Source organism: Oncorhynchus masou, chromosome 29 (assembly GCF_036934945.1).
Source record: "Oncorhynchus masou masou isolate Uvic2021 chromosome 29, UVic_Omas_1.1, whole genome shotgun sequence".
In the NCBI taxonomy this organism is placed as follows: Eukaryota; Metazoa; Chordata; class Actinopteri; order Salmoniformes; family Salmonidae; genus Oncorhynchus; species Oncorhynchus masou.
In genome coordinates this window covers 13,522,174-13,535,846 of record NC_088240.1, presented here as the reverse complement: position 1 = coordinate 13,535,846, position 13,673 = coordinate 13,522,174, and the positions used below count along the sequence as shown (strand labels likewise).

The 13,673-nt window shown below is 47.3% G+C and overlaps 1 protein-coding gene and 1 pseudogene across 1 annotated transcript in view; both read left to right on the top strand.

The window, feature by feature from the left end:
* Positions 1 to 13,673, top strand: part of LOC135519031 (CRACD-like protein) — a 555,588-nt gene that overhangs the window by 472,263 nt on the left and 69,652 nt on the right. The window lies entirely within an intron of this gene.
* Positions 4,296 to 13,513, top strand: LOC135519026 (DNA repair protein REV1-like; annotated as a pseudogene).

The window sequence follows — 13,673 nt, the reverse complement described above, 5'->3', positions numbered from 1 at the left end:
GTAGGGAGGCTAGCACTGGAGTAATATGATCACTGTTTTTTGGTTCTAGTCAGGATTCTAGCAGCCGTACTTAGCACTAACTGAAGTTTATTTAGTGCTTTATCCGGGTAGCCGGAAAGTAGAGCATTGTAGTAGTCTAATCTAGAAGTAACAAAAGCATGGATTAATTTTTCTGCATCATTTTTGGACAGAAAGTTTCTGATTTTTGCAATGTTACGTAGATGGAAAAAAGCTGTCCTTGAAACAGTCAAAAGAGAGATCAGGGTCCATTCACAGAGACAAACTGATATATTTCCGACAGATAAGATCTAAACCAGGCCAGAACTTGTCCGTGTAGACCAATTTGGGTTTCCAATCTCTCCAAAAGAATGTGGTGATCGATGGTATCAAAAGCAACACTAAGGTCTAGGAATAAGAGGACAGATGCAGAGCCTCGGTCTGACGCCATTAAAAGGTCATTTACCACCTTCACAAGTGCAGTCTCAGTGCTATGATGGGTTCTAAAACCTGACTGAAGCATTTCATATACATTGTTTGTCTTCAGGAAGGCAGTGAGTTGCTGTGCAACAGCTTTTTCTACAATTTTTGAGAGGAATGGAAGATTCAACATAGGCCGATAATTTTTTATATTTTCTGGGTCAAGGTTTGGCTTTTTCAAGAGAGGCTTTATTACTGCCACTTTTAGTGAGTTTGGTACACATCCGGTAGATAGAGAGACGTTTATTATGTTCAACATAGGAGGGCCAAGCACAGGAAGCAGCTCTTTCAGTAGTTTATTTGGAATAGGGTCCAGTATGCAGCTTGTAGGTTCAGAAAATGAAGATCTCCCCCGTGGCACGAACCCGTGGATCTTTTATGTTGTGGGGCTGTTTTTCTTCCAAGGGCCCTGGACAACTTGTTAGGATACATGGTATCATGGACTCTATCAAGTACCAACAGATATTAAATCTAAACCTGACTGCATCTGCTGGGAAGATTAAACTGGGCTTTGGTTAGATCTTCTAGCAGGACAATAATCCAAAGCAAACCTCAAAACAAAAATGGTTCACTGACCACCGAATCCAGGTTTTTGCCATGGCCATCCCAGGACCCTGAACCCCATAGAAAACCTGTGGGATGAGCTGAAGAGGAGAGGACCTCGGAATCTGAAGGATCTAGAGATGAGTTCTACAACCTCATTATGCATTATAGGAGAAGACTCAGAGCTGTTATCTTGGCAAAGGGAGGTTGCACAAAGTATTGAATGAATATTAAGTGGGGGGCACTGCATGTTTGTGTATTGTTCTGGCATAATAACATACTAAGGCCAATACAGAAAGAACATTGGTTCCATGTTGTGATTCTTAATTGTCACTTCTCTCTCTGTCCGATAGGAATGGATCATTACTGACCTCTTATGAAAAGACTCGGAGCGTCAAAATGAACGGGGTCCAAGAGTTGGGTGGTGAGGACCCCTTGTCCTGTCAAAACTCCCAGAGGGGTGAAGGACCCCACTCTGACCAACGGTCACACCCATCTTGTGAATGGTGCCATAAATCCTCTGGACCTCTCCCTAAACCCCACACGACCCACACCCACTCCAGACAGGGGGTTACCCCATACTTTCCAATCCATACCCTCACAGCCTGACAGCCCCTTATCCAAAATGACACCCCCAGACCTCCCCCTGTCTCTCACCACAGACACCACGCACAACCGGCCAATGAACAGAGACCCAAGCCCCCTCCGCCCACCTATCAGGAGGCGATGGCTGCCTCGGCATCCCGCCCCCTAGATCTTCCATCTCAATCAGATTTCCCTCCTGAGAAACCACACCCCCTTGCTAACACAAACCCCTCCCCTTCCCCTGTCTGTCTGAATGGCAGCCACCACAATGTTTTTCCTTCTCACCCCACCCCCTGGAAACCAACAGCCTATCAGCCAACACTTTTCCTTGTAACCTTGTAAGTAGTCATCTTGGGTATGTCTGTATCAGCTTTGAGTCATCTTGGGTATGTTTATGTCAGCTTTGAGTCATCTTGTGTATGTCTGTATCAGCTTTGAGTCATCTTGTGTATGTCTGTATCAGCTTTGAGTCATCTTAGGTATGTCTGTGTCAGCTTTGAGTCATCTTGGGTATGTTTGAGTCATCTTGGGTATGTCTGTATCAGCTTTGAGTCATCTTGGGTATGTCTGTATCAGCTTTGAGTCATCTTAGGTATGTCTGTGTCAGCTTTGAGTCATCTTGGGTATGTCTATCAGCTTTGAGTCATCTTGGGTATGTCATCTTGGGTATGTCAGCTTTGAGTCATCTTGGGTATGTCTGTATCAGCTTTGAGTCATCTTGGGTATGTCTGTATCAGCTTTGAGTCATCTTGGGTATGTTATCAGCTTTGAGTCATCTTGTGTATGTCTGTATCAGCTTTGAGTCATCTTGGGTATGTCTGTATCAGCTTTGAGTCATCTTGGGTATGTCTGTATCAGCTTTGAGTCATCTTGGGTATGTATGCTTTGAGTCATCTTGGGTATGTCTGTCAGCTTTGAGTCATCTTGGGTATGTCTGTCAGCTTTGAGTCATCTTGGGTATGTCTGTATCAGCTTTGAGTCATCTTGGGTATGTCTATCAGCTTTGAGTCATCTTGGGTATGTCTGTATCAGATTTGAGTCATCTTGGGTATGTCTGTGTCAGCTTTGAGTCATCTTGGGTATGTCTGTGTCAGCTTTGAGTCATCTTGGGTATGTCTGTGTCAGCTTTGAGTCATCTTGGGTATGTCTGTATCAGCTTTGAGTCATCTTGGGTATGTCTGTGTCAGCTTTGAGTCATCTTGGGTATGTCTGTATCAGCTTTGAGTCATCTTGGGTATGTCTTGTCAGCTTTGAGTCATCTTGTATGGTATGTCATCTTGGGTAACAGCTTTGAGTCATCTTGGGTTTGTCTGTAACAGCTTTGAGTCATCTTGAGTCATCTTGAGGCAGTCTGTAACCCAGCTTTGAGTCATCTTGGCCGTCATGTCTGTCAGCTTTGAGTCATCTTGGGTATGTCTGTACTGAGCTTGCTGAGTCATCTTGGTGTATGTCTGTAACAGCTTTGAGTCATCTTGGGTATGTCTGTATCAGCTTTGAGTCATCTTGGGTATTTCTGTATCAGCTTTGAGTCATCTTGGGTATGTCTGTAACAGCTTTGAGTCATCTTGGGTATTTCTGTATCAGCTTTGAGTCATCTTGGGTATGTCTGTATCAGCTTTGAGTCATCTTGGGTATTTCTGTATCAGCTTTGAGTCATCTTGGGTATGTTTGTAACAAGTTGTAACCGATTATGATTTTTCAATAAAACTTTGTCTGTTCTGTCCCTGAACTGTCTGGCAGTTAACCCACTGTTCCTGGTCTGTCATTGAAAATAAGAAAGTGTTCTTAACTGACTTGCTGAGTTAAATAAAGGTGTCTGTCTCCTGGGGAAGGGGGGCACAAATCGGTGTCCAAAAATACCGATTTCCGATTGTTAAGAGAACTTGAAATCGGCCCTAATTAATCGGCCGTCCTCTAGTGTGAATACTTATGTAAATTAGATATTTCTGTATTTCATTTTCAAAAAATTCTAAAAACATGTTTTCACTTGGTCATTATGGGTCATTGTGTGTAGGGTGAGGGGGAAAAAAACAATTGAATCAATTTTGAATTCAAGTTGTAACACAACAAAATGTGGAGTAAGTCAAGGGGTATTAACACTTTGTCTCCTGGTCTGTCTGTCTGTCTGTCTGTCTCCTGGTCTGTCTGTCTGTCTGTCTGTCTGTCTGTCTCCTGGTCTGTCTGTCTGTCTGGTCTGTCTGTCTGTCTGTCTGTCTGTCTCCTGGTCTGTCTGTCTGTCTGTCTCCTGGTCTGTCTCCTGGTCTGTCTGTCTGTCTGTCTGTCTCCTGGTCGGTCTGTCTGTCTGTCTCCTGGTCTGTCTGTCCTGGTCTGTCTCCTGGTCGGTCTGTCTGTCTGTCTCCTGGTCGGTCTGTCTGTCTGTCTGTCTCCTGGTCTGTCTCCTGGTCTGTCTGTCTGTCTGTCTGTCTGTCTGTCTGTCTGTCTCCTGGTTGGTCTGTCTGTCTGTCTCCTGGTCGGTCTGTCTGTCTGTCTGTCTCCTGGTCTGTCTGTCTGTCTCCTGGTCTGTCTGTCTCCTGGTCTGTCTCCTGGTCTGTCTCCTGGTCTGTCTGTATCTGTCTGTCTGTCTGTCTGTCTGTCTGTCTGTCTGTCTGTCTCCTGTCTGTCTGTCTGGTCGGTCTGTCTGTCTGTCTCCTGGTCGGTCTGTCTGTCTGTCTGTCTGTCTGTTGACCAGGTTTGTCCACTGCTCCTGGACCTCAGTCCTGTATCCTGCATGTGGACATGGACTGTTTCTTTGTCTCCGTGGTGATCAGACACAGACCAGACCTCAAAGGTATACACACACACACTCAAGTATCTCTATCATATTTTCTATTCTAGTCCCAGGTGACCAGTAACCACACCCCCTCCTCCTCCCCCAGGGAAGTCTGTAGCGGTGACCAGTAACCACACCCCCTCCTCCTCCCCCAGGGAAGTCTGTAGCGGTGACCAGTAACCACACCCCCTCCTCCTCCCCCAGGGAAGTCTGTAGCGGTGACCAGTAACCACACCCCCTCCTCCTCCCCCAGGGAAGTCTGTAGCGGTGACCAGTAACCACACCCCCTCCTCCTCCCCCAGGGAAGTCTGTAGCGGTGACCAGTAACCACACCCCCTCCTCCTCCCCCAGGGAAGTCTGTAGCGGTGACCAGTAACCATGGTTCAGGCAGAGTGGCCCAGAGGCCTGGTGTTGACCGCCAGCTGGAGCTGCAGTGCTACCATAACAAATACTCCTATCCAGCTGTGTCAGAGCGGAAGGATGGGGACCTGGAGGAAATCACATCATCAGAGACAGAGTCACATCTCCCATGGCAACAGTGTTGACCAGGATACTGCTGCCCTCTCTCTGGCTGAGATCGCCTCCTGTAGCTATGAGGCCAGGTACAACACATATACGTACACACACACACACACACACACACACTCTACCCTATAGTAACATGTGGTCTCTCTTTCTGTCTGTCAGGCTGGCAGGGGTGAGGAATGGTATGTTTTTTGGCCAGGCCAAACAACTGTGTCCCTCCCTGCAGTCTGTCCCTTATGACTTCCAGGCCTACAAGAAGGTAGCCCTGGCCATGTATGAGACCCTCGCCAGGTACGGATGGAGGGATGGATGAATAGATACTCACTCTCTCTCTCTCTATACCTGTCATCTATGACTATTAGTTACTTGGTAGGATTGTAGCACAATCTCATCTATTAGAGAACAAATTGATTTATCTTTTCTCTTTATCTTCTCTGCCTCTCTCTGCCTCTCTCTCCCTCTCTCTCCCTCTCTCTCTCTCCCTCTCTCTCTCTCTCTGTTTCTCCTCTCTCTCTCTGTTTCTCTCTCTCTCTGCCTCTCTCTCTCTCTCTCTGCCTCTCTCTCTCTCTCTCTGTTTCTCTGTCTCTCTCTCTAGTTATTCTCACGATATCGAGGCCCTGAGTTGTGACGAGGCGTTGGTGGATAGCTCTGCCCTGCTGGCTGAGTTGGGTGTTACACCAGATGAACTTGCCAGTGCCATCCGAGCAGATGTCAGGGAGAGGACTGGGTGCTCCGCCTCAGTGGGCATGGGTGAGTAGTGCCTTCCTCTGCCACCCCTGAGTCACATTGTGTATACTGGACACCCCTGTAGACCCCTGCAATGCTTTTGGGGCCCATATGCCTGTCATCAATGTCTATTTTCTTTTTTATATAAATAATTTTGGCAATAACCCTACAAAAAAGTTATTAATGAACCTTTTTCATTTTATTAAAGCAAAGTGTTTGTTTCTTGGTCTTCGGGAATGTGACTGAAATGTGCCTCATGCCTTGAAAAAGAAAATGTTGAACTGATTGAAAGTGTAAAGAGATTTGGGTGAATAAACGACAGTGGAGCTGATTTGGCTGTTCAAAACGCATCAGACCGAGAGCCTAATGCTTCTTTAGTTAGTTAGGATTTCTTTGTTGAGAAAATCATTTCTCCTCAGAAACGAAAGTTTCAGGGATGCTAAAACCAGCTTGATTGCCATAGGCGTATCAGGGGACCTGGACAGGAGGGAGGGGTGCTTCAAAATATAGCAGTTCTGTAACATATTTAATTCAGCCTCTCATTCTTAATTGCTGGCCTCAACACGTTACGGAAAGAGGTGGTATTGGAATCTGGGGACAGGTCGTCTGGATACTGGACAACCAATAAATTGGCAAATGCAAACATCTTTAGCGGACAACAGTTCTCCAGGGCTTGAACAAAAAAAGCGGTTTGCGATTTTGTTCATACTGGTGAACCGGCGTTTGAGTTGTGGGGTTGCAATATCAACAGTCCCTTGTCTCTGGTATATCTTGGCATGCATCATTCAAGACTACCTTTAACTTGTGAGGCAGCGCAATGGACATGTAACGCACAGTATCTCAGGAAAGACTGTCTGGGTTGACTCCGTATAGGAAACCAAAGAAAGATGAAGTGCATTATGCCAGTGATTCTGTTGGCACAACAAGGGTTGACCAGCCCAGGTGAGGCACTACAGCACCACCTGCTGGCCACACACCTACCACACACACACACACACACCACACAGTTACTCTGCAACTGATGATCATCTTTCTTGTGCATCTCCAAAATATAAACTGTCCTCTTCTCTACACCCTCCATCTCTCCTTCTCCACCCATCCCTGTATTTCTCTCCCCTCTTCTCCCTCAGGTGTGGGCTGTTCTATGGGTGGGAAACTGGCATCTCTGGGTGTGAGGTCATGTGGGGACCTGCAGCAGGTGTCTCTGCAGCGGCTGCAGAAGGAGTTTGGCCCTCGCACCGGTCAGACCCTCTTCAGGTTCTGCCGAGGTCTGGATGACCGGCCCGTCCGTAGCGAGAAAGAGAGGAAGTCTGTCTCTGCTGAGATGAACTACAACAATCCGCTTCACACAGGTCAGTACCTGTTTAATCCGGTTTACACTGGTAAGAGCTTGTTTGATATGGTCCACGCAGGTCATAACTGGTTTATACTGATCAGAACTGGGGCTTATTCAAGGAGGCAGAATATTCAGATTGTTCCGACTGGGATATTTCCTGAAGAACAGCCATTCTTCTTTGCCTGTTCAAAGTGACAGGCTTTTCTATCACTTTCTCCATTTTCTCTTTCTCAAAATTCTCTCTATCTCACCAGGTGTACGAGGCGGAGTCGTTCCTGACCCACCTGTCCATTGAGGTGCAGAAGCGTGTGAAGGGGGCGGGGCTTAGGGGTCGCAGGCTGACCCTAAAGGTCATGGTCTGTAAGGCAGGGGTGGAGCAATCCAACTACAGTGGTCATGGCACCTGTGACAATTTGGCTAGGTGAGCGAGACCAATGGACACGGTGGCCATGTCTGAATACCCATGAATAGTAGGCTCTTTGGGTATGCGAAAATATAACATTTTATAGTATGTAAAATGAAGTGTGCTTTAAATGCCAGGATGTCATACTCATTTCAGCTGCACACCTTTGAGGAAGAGCATCGTCTTTTCACCCTCGCGTGTGTTTGACAACAGCTGATAATCAGAATAGAGGACGCGCATAAATAAACGAATGGTGTCAAATCAACGCAGTTGAACATTACGAGGCTCAGGATGGATCAGCCTAGGATGTTATTTGTTGCTACTTCGATCTCAGGATGGATCAGCCTAGGATGTTATTTGTTGCTTGATCTCAGGATGGATGAGCCTAGGATGTTATTTGTTGCTACTTCTCAGAATGGATCAGCCTAGGATGTTATTTGTTGCTTGATCTCAGAATGGATCAGCCTAGGATGTTATTTGTTGCTTGATCTCAGGATGGATCAGCCTAGGATGTTATTTGTTGCTACTTCTCAGAATGGATCAGCCTAGGATGTTATTTGTTGCTCGATCTCAGGATGGATCAGCCTAGGATGTTATTTGTTGCTTGATCTCAGGATGGATCAACCTAGGATGCTATTTGTTGCTTACTGCATTTGTTTGTTTTTTAAATAAAAAATAGTATGTTCTAAATAGTTTGTAGTACAATTAGTACACAGTATGTAGTTTTAGTCAATAGCAGGCAAAACAGATTTCAGACACTTCCTGGAACCCACTGAGGGGACATAATTGAGTGTCTTCCTCTTCTCTCTCCCTCTCTCCTCCTCGTTTCTCCTCTTCTCCGCTTTTCTCCTCTCTCCTCCTGTCCTCTCTCCCCCTCTCTCCTCTCTCAGGTCAGTGACCCTGGCCCAGCTTACAGACTGTGGTCATTTGATAGCCAGTGAGGTCATCAAGATGTTCCATGCAATGAGGCTGAAGGTGCAGGACCTGAGGGGGGTGGGCCTCCAGGTGCAGCTCCTCGAGGGGGCCCACTCCGTCCCCAAGGACCCCACAGGCCCTAAAACATGCTACGTCAGAGACAAGCTGCTGGTCCAGCGCCCCCCTGCCCAACATAACTATACAGGTAAGTGTGTGTGTGTGTTGTGTGTGTGTGTGTGCATGCGTGCGTGCGTGCATGTGTGTGTGAGCTCTTGTTAGTGGTTACCTCAAGGAGCCAGTCATTGAGCCATAGAACGACCTCTGCTGTCTCTCTCCCTTCAGATTCGCTACCTAATAGCGCCATTACTGACACATGCACCAGTCAGGAAAATAGTTCCTCTGCCAGAGTCCTGTCCCCCTTCTCCACTCCCCGCCCTACATCGCCTGCTGAGCCAATCCCAGGGACAAGTAAAGGAGAGCCGCCACGCACACCTAACCATGTTGATAACCGCCTTAACCTCAGCATCGAGGTCCCCCTCCCTCACAGGTACTTCACCCCTAGATCAACACTTCTCATTGAAAAAACATTCGGTTGGCTAATGTTTTTGAAGCATAATTTCAAGTCCAATCAAACGTTATTTGTCACATGCTCAGAATACAACAAGTATAGATAGACCTTACAGTGTAGCAGCAGTGTAAAAACACTGTGGGGGGTCGGTCAATGTAAATAGTCCAGGTGGGCATTTGATGAATAGTTCAGCAGTCTTATGGCTTGGAGGTAGAAGCTAGAAAGGAGCCTTTTGGGCAGTAAAATCACCCTCACACACAGGTTTCCCAGGATACATGTTGTATGTGTGTCCATGTGTGCTTGTGTCCATGTCAGGTGGACCGGTCGGTGTTGGGGGCCTTGCCTGCAGAGTTGAGAGAACAGGTGGAGCACTCCTGGACCCACAGGGACACAGAGAGAACCCACAACGGGTCACACCAACGCCCCCTTCACCCTGGCCCCTCTTCTACTCTCTCTTCCTGTTCATCTTCCCCTCTACCCTCCTCTCCTCCTCCCCCCACAGCCCCTCCTGTAGGAGCACTGGTGCTTCAGATCCCCAAACAGTCTGGACAGACTGGCTCCACAGGCATCATACTAGAACTGTCTGACTTCTCCCAGGTACACACACACTCCCACATTCTCATTAACGGCAACATCCCCTATAAACACGCACATATTGTTTCTCTGTCTGTCTGTCTCTCTCTCCCTGTGTGTGTGTGTGTGTGTGTGTGTGTGTGTGTGTGTGTGTGTGTGTGTGTGTGTGTGTGTGTGTGTGTGTGTGTGTGTGTGTGTGTGTGTGTGTGTGCCTGTGTGTGTGTGTGTGTGTGTCTGTGTCTGTGTGGCAGGCAGACATGCTGCTGTGATTCAGCCCTCTCCTCCCTCCCCTAGCTCCTACAGTAGGGGTGTGTGTGTAGTTTGACCCGGGGGTGGTTACAGCACTCCCCAGAGAACTCCAGGAGGAGCTGCGTTCAGTGTACGGCCGCAGAGAGAACACCCAGGGGATCATGGGTAAGAATACAATATATCTATCCAATAATATACACTGAGTTTACCAAACATTAAGAACACCTTCCTAATAAGAATGGTCCCCTCAGTTCGTAGCGCATGGACTCTACAAGGTGTCCAAAGCGTTCCACAGGGATGCTGGCCCATGTTGACTCCAATGCTTCCCACAGTTGTGTCAAGTTGGCTGGATGTCCTTTGGGTTGTGGACCACGGGAAACTGTTGAGCCTCACACAGGAAGCGGCGCAGGTCCTAATCCAGGCACTTGTCATCTCCCGTCTGGATTACTGCAACTCGCTGTTGGCTGGGCTCCCTGCCTGTGCCATTAAACCCCTACAACTCATCCAGAACGCCCAGCCCGTCTGGTGTTCAACCTTCCCAAGTTCTCTCACGTCACCCCGCTCCTCCGCTCTCTCCACTGGCTTCCAGTTGAAGGCATCCGCTACAAGACCATGGTGCTTGCCTACGGAGCTGTGAGGGGAACGGCACCGGTACCTCCAGGCTCTGATCAGGCCCTACACCCAAACAAGGGCACTGCGTTCATCCACCTCTGGCCTGCTCGCCTCCCTACCACTGAGGAAGTACAGTTCCCGCTCAGCCCAGTCAAAACTGTTCGCTGCGCTGGCCCCCAATGGTGGAACAAACTCCCTGACGCCAGGACAGCGGAGTCAATCACCACCTTCCGGAGACACCTGAAACCCCACCTCTTCAAGGAATACCTAGGATAGGATTAATCCTTCTCACCCCCCCCTTAAATGATTTAGATGCACTATTGTAAAGTGGCTGTTCCACTGGATGTCAGAAGGTGAATTCACCAATTTGTAAGTCGCTCTGGATAAGAGCGTCTGCTAAATGACTTAAATGTAAATGTAATGTAAATGTGGAAAACCCTGAAACATTGCAGTTCTTGACACAAACCAGTGCGCCTGGCACCATACCCCATTTAAAGACACTTAAATATTTTGTCTTGCCCATTCACCCTCTGACTGGCACACATACACAATCCATGTCTTATTGTCTCAAGGCTTAAAAAACCTTCTTCAACCTGTCTCCTTCCCTTCACCTACAGTGATTGAAGTGGATTTAACAGGTGACATCAATGAGGGATCATAGCTTTCACCTGGATTCACCTTGATTCCCCAGTCAGTCTGACATGTAAAGAGCAGGTGTTCTTAATGTTTTGTACGCTCAGTGGATACTAATAATATAATATAGAATATATATGCCATTTAGCAATACACTGGAAAGAACCATAGAACCGACTAATGATCAAATTAAACTTTCATTGCATTGCCCCCTTTCTCTCTCTTTCCTTCTCTACCTTTCACTCCTTCTCTTCCCTCGCTTGTCCCCCCCCCTCCTCTTTCTCTGCAGACCAGAGGAACCCCCTGTTACATCTGATGCATGTGGGGGTGGGTCGGATGAAGCGCTGCTACAAGAAGAATGCCAACAACAGCCCTGCCAAGAAAGGCCCCTCCCCTCTAAGAGGGCCCGCCCACCAGGAAACACCCCAGCCAAAGACCTACCACACGTGCTCAGACCCAGGGACCTACCCAATGGCCTCAAGGTGAGCCCCTAAACACTTATGCAAGTTAAGTTGTCTGTTTTATTAATGATGCATAGTGATTAAAATGGCCTGAACTGACCCCCATCCAGCTGGAGAATGGACCTTCCACCTCCCCCCTACAGCAGGACGACCCAGAGACTCTGTCCAAGTTCACCCTTGCCCTGAACCCACCCTGGCTGGAGCTTGTGATTTCAAGGACATCCGAACACTACTCCGAGAATGGATCACTACCATCTCAGGTACAGAATGGGGAGTGGGTCGTTTACTACCATCTATGGAAAAAGGGGGACATTTTCTGCCATGATACAGTCGTGGTCAAAAGTTTTGAGAATTAAACAAATATTAATTTTCACAAAGTCTGCTGCCTCAGTTTGTATGATGGCAATATGCTTCACAGACAAGGATATTGCCGCCAGTAATATTGCACCTAAATTAACCATTTATCGGATCATCAAGAACTTCAAGGAGAGCGGTTCAACTGTTGTGAAGAAGGCATCAGGGCGCCCAAGAAAGTCCAGCAAGCGCCAGGACCGTCTCCTAAAGTTGATTCAGCTGCAGGATCAGGGCACCACCAGTACAGAGCTTGCTCAGGAATGGCAGCAAGGCAGGTGTGAGTGCATCTGCACGCACAGTGAGGTGAAGACTTTTGGAGGATGGCCTGGTGTCAAGAAGGGCATCAAATAAGCCACTTCTCTCCAGCAAAAACATCATATTCTGCAAAAGGTACAGGGATTGGATTGCTGAGGACTGGGGTAAAGTCATTTTCTCTGATGAATCCCCTGTCCGATTGTTTGGGGCATCCGGAAAAAAGGAACAGTTTGGTGACAAACTATGTCTTTTCCATCATGATGAAGCACCTTGCCATAAGGCAAAAGGCTCCAGCCAGGGTGGGTTCTGAATAACTAAGTGGCTCGGGGATCAAAACATCAATATTTTGGGTCCATAGTCAGGAAGCTCTCCAGACCTTAATCCCATTGACAACTTGTGGTCTATCCTCAAGAGGCTGGTGGACAAACAAAAACCCACAAATTCTGACAAACGTCCATGCATTTATTATGCAAGAATGGTCTGCCATCAGTCAGGATGTGGCCCAGAAGTTAATTGACAGAATGCCAGGGCGGATTGCAGAGGTCTTGAAAAAGAAGGGTCAACACTGCAAATATTGACTCTTACATCAACATCATGTAATTGTCAATAAAAGCCTTTGACACTTATGAAATGCTTGTAATTATACTTCAGTATTCCATAGTAACATCTGACAAAAATATTGAAAAACACTGAAGCAGCAAACTTTGTGGAAATTAATATTTGTGTCATTCTCAACTTTTTGCCACAACTGTAGTTGTGTTTTTGACTGTGTTAAAGATGTGGTTTTGCATTTTTCTAAGTACTTTTCCCCCCTCAGGGGAGTGGGTCGTTTACTACCAATGGAGGAGGACATTCTGCAGGTAGTCAAGTACTGCACTGATCTGATCAATGACAAAGACCTAGAGAAACCTGACCTGATCATCAAGTACATGAAGAGGTACGGTCCATTCGTGGTCTAACTCTTCCCTCTTCACCTCTGTCTCAGTGAGGGACCACTTGGCCATGGTCAAATAGGACATGTTTGGTGATAGGATCATTCTACCCCTGTTTTTGAGATTCCATTTCAATTAGTGTTTTTCTCTTTTTCTCATGTGTGTTTAGTTTATTAGATATTTAAGTGTGTTAGGTTTAAGGCATGTCTTATGTCATGGCAGGTTGATGCAGCAGTCTGTGGAGTCTGTATGGAGCATGGCCTTTGACTTCATCCTGGACAACGTGCAGGTGGTGGTACAGCAGACCTACGGCAGCACTCTGAAGATCACGTAGGAGAGGGCAGCACTCTGAAGATCACATAGGAGAGGGCAGCACTCTGAAGATCACATAGGAGAGGGCAGCACTCTGAATATCACGTAGGAGAGGGCAGCACTCTGAAGATCACGTAGGAGAGGTCAGCACTCTGAAGATCACGTAGGAGAGGGCAGCACTCTGAAGATCACGTAGGAGAGGGCAGCACTCTGAAGATCACATAGGAGAGGGCAGCACTCTGAAGATCACATAGGAGAGGGCAGCACTCTGAATATCACGTAGGAGAGGGCAGCACGTAGGAGAGGGCAGCACTCTGAAGATCACATAGGAGAGGGCAGCACTCTGAAGATCACGTAGGAGAGGGCAGCACTCTGAATATCACGTAGGAGAGGGCAGCACTCTGAATATCACGTAGGAGAGGGCAGCACTCTGAAGATCACGTA